Source organism: Temnothorax americanus, unplaced genomic scaffold (genome assembly GCF_048541705.1).
Source record: "Temnothorax americanus isolate GAGA-0224 unplaced genomic scaffold, ASM4854170v1 Scaffold46, whole genome shotgun sequence".
Classification (NCBI taxonomy): Eukaryota; Metazoa; Arthropoda; class Insecta; order Hymenoptera; family Formicidae; genus Temnothorax; species Temnothorax americanus.
Genome location: NW_027509613.1, coordinates 560,246 through 575,197, shown reverse-complemented (window position 1 = coordinate 575,197; position 14,952 = coordinate 560,246). Strand labels below are relative to the sequence as shown.

At 45.5% G+C, this 14,952-nt stretch overlaps 1 long non-coding RNA gene across 1 annotated transcript in view; it reads left to right on the top strand.

Moving 5' to 3' along the window:
- LOC143903406 (uncharacterized) overlaps positions 1-14,952 on the top strand; it is a 274,617-nt gene that overhangs the window by 136,554 nt on the left and 123,111 nt on the right. The window contains exon 3 of the long non-coding RNA XR_013258712.1: positions 4,124-4,201. This is a non-coding gene — a long non-coding RNA (uncharacterized LOC143903406). The remainder of the gene's footprint in view (positions 1-4,123; positions 4,202-14,952) is intronic.

Here is a 14,952-nt window from a genome sequence, read left to right as displayed (position 1 = left end):
AATCATCGGTATATTTCAAAGTTAATTATTATATCGATAACTTGATACACGCGCGCGCGCACTGGAAGGAAGTTCAGATATTATCGACGAACAGCCCGTGACCTCGTGGCACTTTAAGGAATCGATATGGCGAGGCAGAATTGCACGGCAAGACGTGAGATGCGAGGCGCTTATGGGCAACGCGAAGCGATAGTCCGATAATTTTAATAGCATTCTCAATTAATTACGGACAAGCAGAGCGACGGGGTCACGGAACACGTCGACCTCGTGTCTGAGGATACGCATCATGAAAATTGGAATGACGAAACGGCATGCAGCATAATGATCCCCGATGATCCGTTCGTGTCCGTTCGTTAAAATGCGCGATGATTGGCGAAGTATTCTATTTATTCCGTTTCTTTTTTTTTTCTCGAGACGTCTTCCTTTTCGTATTTTATCCATAATCCAAAGTCGAGAAGCTGCTCAACATCGATATAAATCGGCATACTCTCTTCTCTAATAATTTCTACCGCGCCTCTATCCCTCCCGTTTGATCTTGCAATTAAATGCGACTGCCTTCGCTGCGTCAGAACTCTCGCGTCGCTTCTCTCACATCATCCTTTCGCTCTCTAATTGTAAGTCTTCTGTCGCGTCCGCAGAAAAGCTTCGAGCTTCTTCTCTGTGTAAATGCCGCCGTCGCCGTCGGTGAGACCGCTTATGCGACTAGACGAGACGACTTAAGTCTTATGGCTCCACCGAGAGTGGCTCGATACCGTGGATACTAGTCGCAAGCCCGGCGGACGGTCTGCAACGCGTAACGCGACGTGGCTTATTGCCAATGCATTTTAAGTAGTCTACTATACGGTACTTCTTTCTTTCTCTTTCTTTCTCTTTCTCTCTATGTTGTTTTCCGAGAGCGCATTGTGCACCTGTGTACCTGCCGCGACATTGCATCGGACGTGTTTTATCTTCGCTTACAGCGAACGCGTATACGCGTGCGTGCTCGCACGAAGGAACGTGTACACGTGCACGCCGAGCGTCACTGAAGCGGTCGCGAGGCCACTACTGCGGTTTGCGCAAGGGAAGCAGAACCTCCGAACCCGTTCCAGCGTTGTATCGCGATTCACGAGCGCCGATCGTGAAGTCGTCGACGAGACCTACGAAAGTAGCGAACGGCGATGGAACACGGAGGAAAAGCACGAAGGAGGCAGCGCTGACGATGTGTAAATCGCCTCGTTGATTGAGTCATTTCGCGGACGATCATTCTCGGGTATCGTGCGGCGAATCTCTTTAAGAACACATTGTATGATAACCAATATAGAATAACTGTATCATACCTATAACTTTTTGACGACACTTGTTTTCTTCACAGAAATAATTCGATGAAGTCACTAAAGCCGAGTATAAATAAATGAAAAGAATTGTAAAAATTACGTTTAATTGGTATGATAATATATGCAGCAGTGAACAGATGAAAGAGTACATACATTTTAATATTGATGACTACTATAACTTTAATTGATTGCACTACTGCATATATTATCATACCAGTTAAACATAATTTTTACAATTCTTTTCATTTATTTTACTCTGGTTTAGTAGTAATTATACCCTATTATTTATTCTTTGTCTGACAAATATGTAGATATGTTTTATAAAAGAGACTTGACATCACACACAAAGAGAACGAGATTTTGATTAAGGGCGTTCTTTCTAAGGTACATATAAATATCTCATGACTATATATCTAAGAATTGATACTATGGCAAGGCTTCTAATATACGTGACGCAACGAGACCGTTCTCCGAGCGGTGAGCGCGTTTTATTCACGTCGCCATAGGAATCCGCGCTACCGGGAGGTCGTGAGCTCATATTTCTCGAGCATTCGTGTGTCGGGCGTAAGTAGGTAAATACCTCGACTACCGGGCAACGTAAAGGCAAAGGAGGCTCGCGGAGCCAGCTCGACGGCGCATCGGGCCGACACACAAAAGACATCGGCCGGGCCCCTAAAGCACGCCTGGAAATTGTCAGAACATAAACGCTCCCACTGTGAGGACCAGAATGATCGCCGCACGACTTCCGTAACTCCTTCGTATCGCCCTCGACGCCGTGTGTTCGCTATTTATATGGGCTTTCGGACGCCATTGTGAGTGCCCTCGGTGCGCTTAATCACCGCGCTTATCAAATTTCTATCGCTCGCGGATGGACACGTTGGAGATTTTTTTCTCGAAGTTGATCTAAAATCCGTGGGCCCCTCTGGGATATACCCTGACATTACTCTTTATTGTCCAATACGCTTCTCGTAGCAACATCGGATCTAATTATCATTTCATATAGTGAATAACGTCTTGTTGCATAACGGTTTATCTCATAACTCATAGATCCACGTAACCACAGAAAAATTTCATAACAGCAGATTTATGTGTGCGAAAGGACAGTAAGATGTCACGAGGCTCACGGCGACGAATTTCTCATTCTTCCTCGCTCACCCGATAAATCATTCATCTTATTAGAAGACTTTTCGATGCAAGAGAGAAATGTACGCCGAACTTTATTTATATTCATTTGCCTCACGTTGCCGCGCGTGGTTAGACGGTTCTTCTTTCGTTGCGTTCGTTGGGTGGTGACGGATCGCGATAGAGCGAAGCGTTCGCCAATAACAAGATTTCGAACGGCGAGAAATGGCCCGACGCGACGTTATTGGAAAAGGCTCGGCTTGGCGCAGCGCGGCGGGCGCGGCGTGGCGCTGCGCGACGGGGTTCAGGGTCGGTGACGGTAATTGAGAATGTCGAATGCGAATCTCAATCAGTGTCGCGCGCGCCGTGATTTATTTATCAATTAAAAACCATCCACCTTCGGGCCGCGCGCGGGTCGCGCGTTCTCTCCCCCCGTCTCTCTCGCCCCGCGATCATCGCTCGCCGCGCTCGGCTCGTCCGCTACACGGACCCGCATCAGCAGGAAGCCAGTTGTTAAAATGGCACGTGAATTTTACGACTCGCGCGTATAGCGCTATAAAATAATCGTAATCTTTGGATAATGCGCGCTTATGCATTGCCGACCGGCAGCCGGCACGCCATGTTCGGGCCGCGGCCCGAAGATCGTCGCCGCGCCGTCAATGTTAGCGGCCCCAACACCGACACAGTAACGCGCGAGCGCGGAAGAAATCTGATGTAAAAGGCAACGCGATCCGCATATTCACCATAAACACACACACGCCTTATTACGACCCGCGCTTCGAGTCGCGTCGCGTCGCCCGTGCGCGCGAGACTCGCGCGTATGTCAACGTAAATAAGTTGACGTATGAGATATGCTTCGCGCGAACGGTCCAGGCGCGTCCCGGCCTGAGAGCGACCTGAGAACGAGCGCGCACGCCGCGCACCGCTAATCACCGAGATCATTAATAATCGGTAATTGCGCGAATCAATTGGGAAAAATTAAGACCAATCGCGCGCGGCCGATCGGCCGGCCGGACATCTTGCCAGCGAGCGTGTAGTGACCCATCCCGTATTTGCGATTTATCGGGGCGTCATTGATCGAGCTCCGATGCGCGTCATCTCATAAAGGCGCTTAATTATCTTTAGTCTTTAATTGGTAGGATACGAAGAGAAAAGCAGAGACAGAGAGAAAGGGAGAGAGCAAAAAACCTCGAGCCTTTGGATTAAGAAATGTTTCTATTTGTCTCTCACCTTTTGTTATATTTTAAAGTTCTATACGAAAAAAGTAATTAAATAAATATTAGATAATATTCTTTGCATGTAATAAGCCGATGACGAAGGCGATTTTAACCCGAGAACGGGCATTTTTTTGTGCATAACCTGAAGCTATTTTTATACCTTAGTTTAAAAATCATTATTAATTACACATTGCATATTTTTGATTGTTTTATAATTTGTCAGTTTTTGAAGACGATATGTAGATAGATTTTCTGAGAAAAAAATAAGGAAAAACAAAAAAATATTTAAAAACGAAAAAAACATAAAAATTACTGTGATGTGAACTTTAATTATTTTTTTTGCCGCTGCGCTGGGGTGTTTATGTAGCCCCAAACACCCCCCAAGTTCTCGGATAAAATATGTGCGATTAATAAATTTTACCTTCGAAAAAACAATTTATTTATTATATTATTTATTATCTTCTTTTTCAGGGACGAACCTAGATGTAATCTGGACTCGGGATATTCAACCTAAGGATGAGCCTGTGATAATTTGCATGGCGCAGTAAGGTAAGAAAGCCCCACCGCGCGGTGCGGCGGTTGTCTAGCATCATTGCGACGCTAATAATCGACATAATATCCTACCGTTTTCCTACAATCAGATACGTGATATACGCATACATAAATGTAATACGTTCCCCGTGTGCGCGCGACGTTATCCTTTATGACTCGACGGGTAAATCCATAAAACGGCGCACAGAAAGTCAGGTTTATCCTATTCTCCAGTTAACGCGAATACGGCGGTGTCAACTGGGAAACAGAAGATACGACGAGGTCAGGGAGTAACGGCCGCTTACATTTGTACAGTGCACGTAACGTTCCCTGTTTAAAGAGTGTTCTGCCACGACCCCCCAGGTGCACGTCGATTTCTGAAAGCCCGCTTAATTTCCCAAGAAGGAATTCTTGGACGCGGCGCGCAAACGCGAAATGGCCGGTCGAAGCACCCGGCCGGTCGGGGCATAAGCGCGGCGACACGATGGGTTTATCGGAAAAAATTTACGAGATAAAAACCGTCATCCATTATCGGACCGTTAAAGCAAAAGGAGGAGACGAAGAGTGTTTTCCTCTAATGACGCACGACGACGACGGGCGTTAAAACGAAAATGCCGCAACGTACGGCTTGGCAATATGTCGCGAATCGGATGTCACGATAAGCTAAAGAGCGAAATCCGCTTTGAAACTCAGGTAACTTATATCGTTCCTCTCTAGAAGAATATTTAGCCAGTTTCCGAATGTATCATCAATATTATACGCGAGTCTCTACAGCAAACAGAAATAAAGTTTGAAATAGTTTTATGTTATCTTATATATAACTTGTATTCTTATATTTGCCGATCCATAATTATATGTTTTTCAAAAAATTATTTAAAGATAAAATCTAATATTCCATAACGATAAATATTAAGATTTGGATGTACTAATTATGCATACGAAACAGCTACACATAAAATAACTCGAATCGATTAGACATGGGAAGAAGTCGATGAGAAAATGTAGGGAAAATAATCGTAAGAGTAGGTATTACATCTCGGCGAATACGCCGGACGCGCTGACCAGCTCGAAGGTTTAAGAAGCCCCGAGGCTCATCGGGATGCCGAAGGGGCCCGATACATGTAGCAAAGGTCGGGCCAGCACTAAACGCCAGACAATGCCTGTCGGCACCTTTTATACTCCTCTTTCTCTCTCGATCGGGTAACGCAGGATCGACAACGGAGCGAGTCTCGACGCGAGATTCCGCGAGCCTCCGTTCAAAATTAGATGCTTATCTCGCGTTCTGATAAAAAATATTCGCGATTAAAGTGGATCGGGCAACGGTAATATCGGGAACGCGTTTCCCGCCATGAATCCGCCGCCTCCGCAAATCTCGAGGCCGGGAACGTGAACGGTAGGAAGCGTCGCACTTCGCCGCCCACAATCTCACGCGAAATACCGCGTTAACAAACCGCGCGCTGTCCACTCGTGAAACTAACGGAGTAACTAATTACTGTCCCGAAGTTTATTTATGCACCACGTAACACCGTCGCGCGAATCGAAGAGTAAATTTCTCAGTGAGCAAATTAAGGATGCTTAGGCCATCTCGAGTTCACTCTTAAATTCGAGGTTTTTCAAAAATTGCACAGAAATATACGATTTCCACGAAGAGTTTGAAAAGCTAGGTGTATATAACAATTTTTTTTATTTTTTCTAAAATAAATTGATTTCGCATTTCTGCGATAGAGAGCTGAATATTCTTGTCCTCGTGCAAATAAGATTTATGATCTCTCTTATATTTATGATCACTCTTATCTTAGCCTACAAACTTTGGGAAATTATTATTCGCATAATTTTCCTACGCGTTTAATTACGTTTGTTGAATTATTTTTAATTTGTAAAAGCGTTAAAAACAAGTTTGTTATTACAAGTTATTATCCCCGATGTTTCTACAAACGCGCCTGTTAAATATATGTACGTGTAAGTGTACATTCTCGATCATGTAAAAAAATGAGGTCCACGCATTCCTTCTCGAAGATGAAGCATCTCTCCCTCGCGCGATTCTTTCGCTCGCATCTCGCCGCCTTACGCGATCGGCGCTTATCCTCTTCACCTTTCCGAAAATGTAACGAGATCTCCGTCACGCCCATCGCGCCGCGCGCGGGCCTCTTTATCTTAATATAATCCGGATCGGAAACTCACGCGAGCCGATGCCCGGCACTATACGCGCCGCGCCGCTTTCAAGTGCGCCGCTCGCAGTAAAATCGCGGCTCCGAGCCCCTTATCTCGACGGATCGCGGATGACCCGTCGACCTCTGCTCGTCGCCTATTGGCGGTATATCGCGTGTCTCTCGCGCCGGTCGAGTACCTATTGTCCGCACGGAAGTCGCGAACCCCGTCGATTTTCGTCGACGGAGAGATCAATCGCGTTGCCGATCGCCTCGGCCGATTCTCCTGACGGTATAACAGAAGATTGTCCCAACGAGGAGAGATCGTTGAGTCAGTCATACGGATCCGTGAAAATGAGCGTCTTCGAAAGCCACCGACAGAGGAGGACAATAATTGATCGTCGGGAAGTTGGTATAAACCGATGGGTCTTTAGCACGAAACCCGACGAACGTTCGCGGATAGATATCGCTGTTTGCGGTTTGACGATTCCCGGTACGAGCTTTCGATCCGATCTCCCATCCGTCCCGGGAACGCGCGCGCCAATCGTGCCCTCCGTCTAATGGTATTAATTTATGCCTCGTGATATCGTGTATAAATTGCAAGAGTCGGATTCCTGCCGTCTGCACGCATGTCGCTTCGTTTCACTGCGGTGAAACGCGTTTTATTCGAGTGTTACAGGATAGACTACCGTGAGCGAAAAATTAAAACTGGAAATGGAGTGATAAATTCCGCGTCGAGATCTCTAAGCATACAATATAGAATGAATATTTTGAAGTGTTGTAACAGTCTTATTAACAACTTTAATAATTATGATTCGTCATCAAGCAATTTAAGCAATTTAAGTTTGCTAAAAATTTATAATAATTTATATAAAAATCATTACACGGCCAGTATTACGGCGCGTGCACATTACTTCTCTCGCACAAACTGCTCTTGGAAAAATTTCAAAGAAACATTAACTTCGCGAGGCTGAGGGAACGATGCGACGAAAGGAGGGAAATGAAATTTGCGCGAATTCGCGAGTACTCTCTCACTCGCGCGACTCGCTCATGCAAATCGCCGAGGACCGTTAACGGCCGGCACTAAATCTTTAACGGCCCCGGCGTGCCTCTCCCAGAGCACTAACTCATAAGTCGTGAGAGTTAGTGCTCGACGTACGCGAGCGGATTGGAGCGGAGTGGAGCGGAGCGGCGAGGGGGCAAAAACAAACCTCCGTTACCAAATGAACTCAAGCGCGCTCCTCCGTCGACGAATTTATCGCCCTCGTTGCGACGCGCGCCAAACCTCGTAACTCATATTCGTCTCAAAATTTCTCGTTATCACCGTCGCGCACTTTCACGCTCGTAAATTTTCATCCGTGCCTTTTCGAGTAATCGCCGCGAAGCACGAGCGTAATAAATATCATTAGATACCGTTAACGATAATTGCTGATGTCCGTGGATCACGAGCGATTCGCGAGTGATATCGCATTGACCCTACTATTGTTATTTCTCTCTCTCTGTCAGGTGTATCTTCGTTGTATGGAGAATATTTAGAAATAATAATAAGTGAACTTGACTCCGCTGTGCGTGAATGGACGGATTTGTATGGACGGATTTTTAATTACTTTTGTTTCTACTTAATAAAAATTTTTTAACATACACTTTGTTTTTCAGTTTCAAAAAAATTGATAGACTCATAAAAATCCATTAATCAAAAATGTTAATTTAACATTTAACATTGGCAATTATATAATCATTAATTAATTACCTAATGTAGTCCCGTAATTTCAGATTAGAAAGTTGTAGAAGGTCGACAGTTTTTTCTTTGGTTTGATTTATAAATTTAAAATTTGGCGAAAACATCCGCGTTTCATCGACGCGCCCGCTTGAAATCCCATCTTGAAATCTAGCGAAGCCGGACGATCGACCGACGATTCGTGGGGATCGCTCGGATAACGCCATGGCGGTATAGTATGTCGGAAATTATAGGGTGTTATCCGCGTTGCACGGCGCGCGCGAGAGAGGATATGCGATTTAACGAAGATAGTGCTGTCCGACCTGCAGTTGGTCCAGCTAGGGTATCGTAGCGAGGGAGACGGGGCATGGTGCGGAGCACACGTTTATAAGGTCGATTTTAATAGGGGTTTGGTTACAATTATGAGGCACTGTAATGGAGCCCGGCACTCATTACCTCGCTAAACTGGAACTAATTATTATGTTTCACGGCGCGTTGCGAAAATTCCGAAGCATCACCTAAACGAGTGCGATGGGGATCGAGGGGAAAGGCAGAGGGGCTCCATCCTCAGAAACCGAATATTCCACGAATGCACGTATCATTTTCAAAAATGCAATATGTTATTTATTTTTAGCAACTTTCACAATATTTTTGATTTATAATATATAGTTTTACTTGTAGGAACATTTTTAGAAATATAAGAAAAATAATTTCCTCCGCCAGTGATTTTGCTATTTTTAGAAATAGCAAAATAAAATGCGATTTGTCTTTTTTCCAGTAGATTGATTATTAATGCGGATATTCTTCAAAGTTCAAGTCAGAAATTGATAATCGCTGAATGCAATTAGTATTAACGTCCATATCTGTTTCGTTCATTTGCGCTTCGCGTTTAAGCCTTGAATCTCCGAGAGTGCGCGCTTTAAGACAAATAAGCTAGGTATATCGCGAGGACAAAGGCCACGAAGAGGTCTTCGAATGATTCTCCACGTGGGGGCCAGATCCGGTGGGTGCCACGCTCGAAAGAGCCGCTGAGTGTGTGAACGTATTAACACCTCGAAGGATTTATGGTATCGAGAGCTAAGAGTTCTCTCTCTTGCTTTCTCTCTCTTGCTTTCTCGCGGTGAGAGGAAAAAGAGAGGCACTCATGGAGGAGGTAAGAGGGATGGCGAAGTGCGCGGAGGACCCAAACAGGGTTCCCTGCGGCACACGGCGCGATCCCGGACTCTCGCAGAGACCACTGGAACAAATGGGCTCAATTTCATATTTTGTAACACCTCCGTTCCACCGCCGTGCCATGTTGTTTTCACGGGCACCCACGCACCTGGCGATCTATTTCGTGGTTATATATATTTCTCGGTTTAACGTTCCTCCGCTCCTTCGAGCGCAACGCATATATGTTACACGAGCACGCATATGCACGACGCACGCACTCTCGGTTTTTTTTTTCCGTTCGTCGCCTTCCACCCGCGATCCTCGTTACTTATCTATCCGGACACGTTCACCGTGCGCGCTCCGTTCTCGCTCCTGCCGATTGCTGCCCGCTTCGATATGTAGTAACGCAACAAAGTGGTCTCTTCCGGGCCTTATTCATCGGCTGACAGATAACACGAATACGCTTCGATCACTGTCGCGCTTAAAATTAGCCGGAGTGATGAAGCGGCCGTCATTTTTCACGCTCGTAACTAGACCCGATGAGAAAAATGTGAAGGACCGTCGGGTATAGGACGACCCGACCTGATGAATGGAAAGAAACGGCCATTGGATCGCTAAAAAACGCGCAGACTAATTTGGACACGACAAATCGATACGATTTTTCAGCCGTCGACAAATCGGACATCGATTGGTGGCAGTGCCGAACGGCGAGATGAGTCGTTACGCCGCGTTATTAGACGCGTAAAGGAGGCGATATGTTTTGAGGCGCGCGTTTGCGCATCGACGGGGCCCATCAGTTTGGTGCACCACTTTCCTTTTTGCGAGCGCTTTTCGATCCCGGACGTCTCTCCCGCATCGCCCCGCCCGCTCCTTTTTCTTCCACGCCTTCGCCAGCCCCGACCTGGTTGATCTATGGCCCTGGAACACGCATGCAACACGCCACCCCCGCAGACCACGACCGCTCGCTCTCGTGCCACTAACAAATTGAGATAATTTGTTGTTAACGGCCCCGACCGGCCCCGGGAGCTAAGATTCGTGTGAACCCGGAAAGGTGCGCGTCGCTTTTGTCAAACGACGTGAACCATAACGCTCGCCGTGAAAGTATCTTGATCCGCTTGGAAATCGCTGCGATACGCTCGCCATGATACGCTCGCCTGCGATATGGGCTCTAGTCACGCGACGGCGTGAAAGCCGCGCGCGTGAATTGATTTTAGACACTCGCGCGCGTGAGAAAGCATTTGTAAAATCAGAATTTGTCAATGACATCCACGCGGAAGAGCCAAAAGAACCTAAGTAACAATGTAAATATTGATGCAACCAGTTTCTAGTTTCCTATACAGAATTTACGAAGGCGAGCCTGGTAATTGACGCGCTTAATAACATTCACACGGTAACCCGCGGATAGTTACGCGCCGCGCTCTTTTCTCTCTCGCGGAACCGGCCAGAGCGACGGATGGTGACGGCGGAGGGGGAGGTGGGGTGGCAAAGTCATTTGCGCGAAGCTTCTTCTTATCGCGCCATCGTGAGATAGTCAAATACAAGCGGCAGGTGATCTGTAACGGGCCGGCTTTTGTCGCCGGCCCGTACCGGCGCGGTACAGAGTCGTGTGAACGCCGCCGTCTTCGGCTGTTTGGTGAAACAGTTTGACGGGGTTACATAATTACCGAGTAAACGTTGACTGTCTTCGACGACAGCGGGCACCTTAAAGCAGAGCAAACATCTGCGTACATCCGCGAACGTACAATCGTTGTTCGTTCCGCTCCGCTCGGTACCTTCAGGCTAATTCAGAATTCAGACGGAAATTTCACTATAATAATATTACATATAGCTTAATAAAAAAAAGTTATAGCCTTTCTTTCTTACATGGAACAACAATCTATATACGTAACACAATAATTACAAAATTACAATTATTACAAAATCTACTCTATTTTGTGCAAATACATTCACATGAATCACGTAAAAACGTAAAAATTTGACGTGTGGTTGTAAGAGGTAAAACCGGTGGTCATAAGAAATATTTTTCCAATTTATTATATTGCTCGGTAGAAAATAACTTATTATGCTAATGTGCTAGAATGACGTCCTGGTCTGAATGAGGCCTTATTATCGGACAATATCGTCTTCGCGAGATCCGTTGGCACGAACGGCAAGATCGATCGGATCGCGGAATGATTTATCGGCACTAGCGTGCCGGACCTTTCGTCGAGGCGGAGAGCAGACCTCGCTAACGTCAAGACGAAAATGTGAACGCGATAAGAAGGTGGAAGGTTTCGCGAAACTGGTATTGAGGTTTTCTCTGATGATCTACGATGAACCAGATTTTATCGTGAGATAGCAAATAGCGTAAAATTCGTAACGAGATAATCAAGGCCACGAGAGGTCAGGTGGAAACGATGGCTCGTATAATGCTAAGCAGACTACATGATTCGATTGAGAATTTACAATATTTAAAATAATTGCATTAGTTCTTTTAAAATGTTCCAGACGATTTCTCATTTTTTTGGGGGGTTAGTAGTTGACCGATAAATCTAGCTATACTGGTTGCGATATCTATTATACAAGTATAATTTGCAAACATATCTTTTTTAAAGTTTTCTGCACACACACACACACACACACATCGTTGCATTAATATTAAATACATTTTTTAGTTATATCATTAAAAGTCGTGCATTAATTTTAATCTTTTACGGATATCATTCTTTCTTTTGTATTCTGCTCAAGGAAAAGTTAATTTAGAAAAAAACCAATATGCACTCCTTTCTCTCACACTCTCTACTCTCGCGCGTAAAACCGCGAGTGTGGCGATCTATCACCGATCATGCCGCGAGATATCGAAGGGCCGTCGAAAGACGGGAATGAACTCGATCGTTCGTCTCGTCGGGGTGAAAGGGCATCTCGTTATGTAAAAGGGCGGTCCAAATACCGAGCAAATTGGCACGACTCCCACACTAGCGTCGGTTTTCTCGTGTGCGAGACGAAGGAAGAGGGAGAGAGAGAGAGAGAGAAAGATATCCGTTCAGAAACGAAGCAGGCGTATATTATAACGAGCCCCGGTACATACCGCCGTGCGTGCGTCATTATATATTACGTTACGCTTACGCGTGTGTAATTGCGAGCATCGTCCACGAAAGCGCTTGATTTATGTCTTCATACGACGGACGCGCGGCGATGCGCGTGGGACGCCTTCTCCTACCGCGATTTGATGCGAATAGGGAGTCTCTATTCTCGTTTCCATTCTATAATACATCGCAAGAAGCTGCGCGACCGTCCTTTCTCCGTCACGCTACTGACGACTGATCGTCGTCACTTGTAGGCACAAAGCAAAGTTACGTATGACGATAGTCTTCTTTCCGCATTGTGAACTGCAATAGAAGCCTTCTTAGAATCTTCTTATGATTATCATCGTTCAACGGGAGATACTTGAATGATTAAATAATATTAATTCCGAATAAGCGATCTCTAGTACTGATTATACGTTAGGGACGTTATCTTTAAATTACATGCAGTAAAATCAGCATAAATTTCAAAACAAATATATTATATCTCACATACATATATTATATCCTTGATTATAACTTATAATACGCGGATTATATGCAGTGTAAATTTTATTTATACGATGGCAAGGAATGTGATAATGAAGAATCGCGAGAAAGGTGAGAAAATTATCAGGGTTCCGTAGAATAATTCGGTCGCATGCTTAATTAGAGAGTCGCCGTCAATTTCGCCGGCAACATTTTAAGCTCACGTAACGCATGCCCACGCGATCCTGCTCGAGGCTGAAACGGACCCCCCGCAGCCTCTTTCCGACCGCCTAATTACCGAACAAGCCTATCTTCGAGCGTGGACGCTGCTAATACTATCACAGAGGTCTACGGGGTGTCCCGACGCGGATTCGATTAAACTGAGGCATTATTCCATACATCTATCAACAAATATTTTGATCGCACAATTGCAAGAAATTTGATGGTGAAGAAATAAGAGGAATACGAACGTCATCTCGATATCTTATATCATTAATAAATAATCATACATATAACAACAAGAGTGATCAGGCATGGGCACTTTCGAGTTACGTGAAAAATTGTTGCTTTTCTTTGAAAACGATTGATATACAGATGCCAACGCGAGAGGCAAATGTCCAGGATTGTAAAGGATATTTCGATTTGTTCCGACGTCGAGGCAAGCGTTCCATCGATAGGTATTCTCCCACGTTTCCGAGACACCCTGTAAGCCCCGCGGAACATAGGATACGCGTCGTAACACACAAGCCCGTACACGCGCGTAGCGAGGGCCCTCGCTCACGTAATAACGTTACCGTGAAATAAGACCGGCCGTGCACCCAGCTGCGAAACACGCATAAACTCGGCCGATTGGATCCTAAATCGGCACGGTCGCTTGTCTTAAGGCGGGAATGCCAACACACACACCCCCTGAATCAGCCCCGCGATGATCACATCGCGTATTTATGCGGTGCGCGTAAATTTGGTCGAGCGCGACGGTGAGGTGGATACGGCTTCCCGGAATTTCTGACCGCGGTGACTGCCGGGGCTGCTTGTATCGCGGCTGAATACGAAAAGGCGGAGGTAAAGGCGAGCGAAAGAGAGAGAGAGAGAGAGAGAGAGAGAGAGAGAGAGAACGAGATAGCAAGCGAGATTAATTTGTTAATGCATTCCCGAAGGCCGCTCTCTTGTGTGGAGACGGGCGGTAACGTCTCTGCGTTAGAGTGAGTTACCGGCGTATATATAGTCGGAAAGGTGGATGGCATACTTCGTGGTGCTGTGTGGTAGAAGACTCCCGATAGAGTCGTCTCAATTACGATACTGTGACGATTTACGGTAAAAGACTTTGTCTCCCAACAGGGCGCACCGAACGTGACATCTCAGAAGTCGCGCGTGTACTTATTCTCATGGTTTCGATGTTTCGGTATGCTTTATCGTGAAAATATCATACGAGAAATGAAAGTAAAAGGACGACATTCAGTAATACATCATTACTGATATTATAAATTTTCAAGATTTCTAAATATAAGTTTTTAAAAGAAAGAGCAACACGCGAGGATTATACGACTCTCGATTAAATAAAACATGAAAAGAATTATGTATGTCTCGAATATTAAAATGACAAGGCAGAGAATGAATTATTTGAAGATTTTTATATATGCATCTTGTATCTCGCTCTTTAGAAATTCGCCATTTTGATCAGAAGACACGCCGTACCGGTTAAAATTAATTTTTTGCATTAAATTATTTTCGTAATTTATATGTAGCTTTTAAGCTTTTACATATTACAAGGTATATATATCTCGCGTTTATTCATACAAAGTAATCTCATGTTGGGCAAGGATATTGATGGACGAAGCGGCGGCATGCAGCGGCTGCGTCCGCGCGAGGAGGCGTGCTGGCAGGTAGATATACCTGTCGAAAGAAGACGCGCGCCCTTTATCGCGCGAGGCACAACGTGCTCTCACGAGCAGCCACAAATTCCTCTTTGAGCGGTCCAGATCTCCGGTCCCTCGCGCGCCTCTTAAAACGCATGCGGAGACCAACTCTATTAAAACGGATGAGATATCGTTTTTACTCTTTGACCTTACATAACTTTGTACCGGGGCCTCTCCTCTCCATATCTCTCCTGTAGTGCATACATTTACTGGAAATTACGCCCGATGCAGCGCGCGCGCGCGCGCGTCGACGTCGTACGAACAAATTATTTACTCCCGATAATGTAAGTGTGCATAAGGGTCAAAG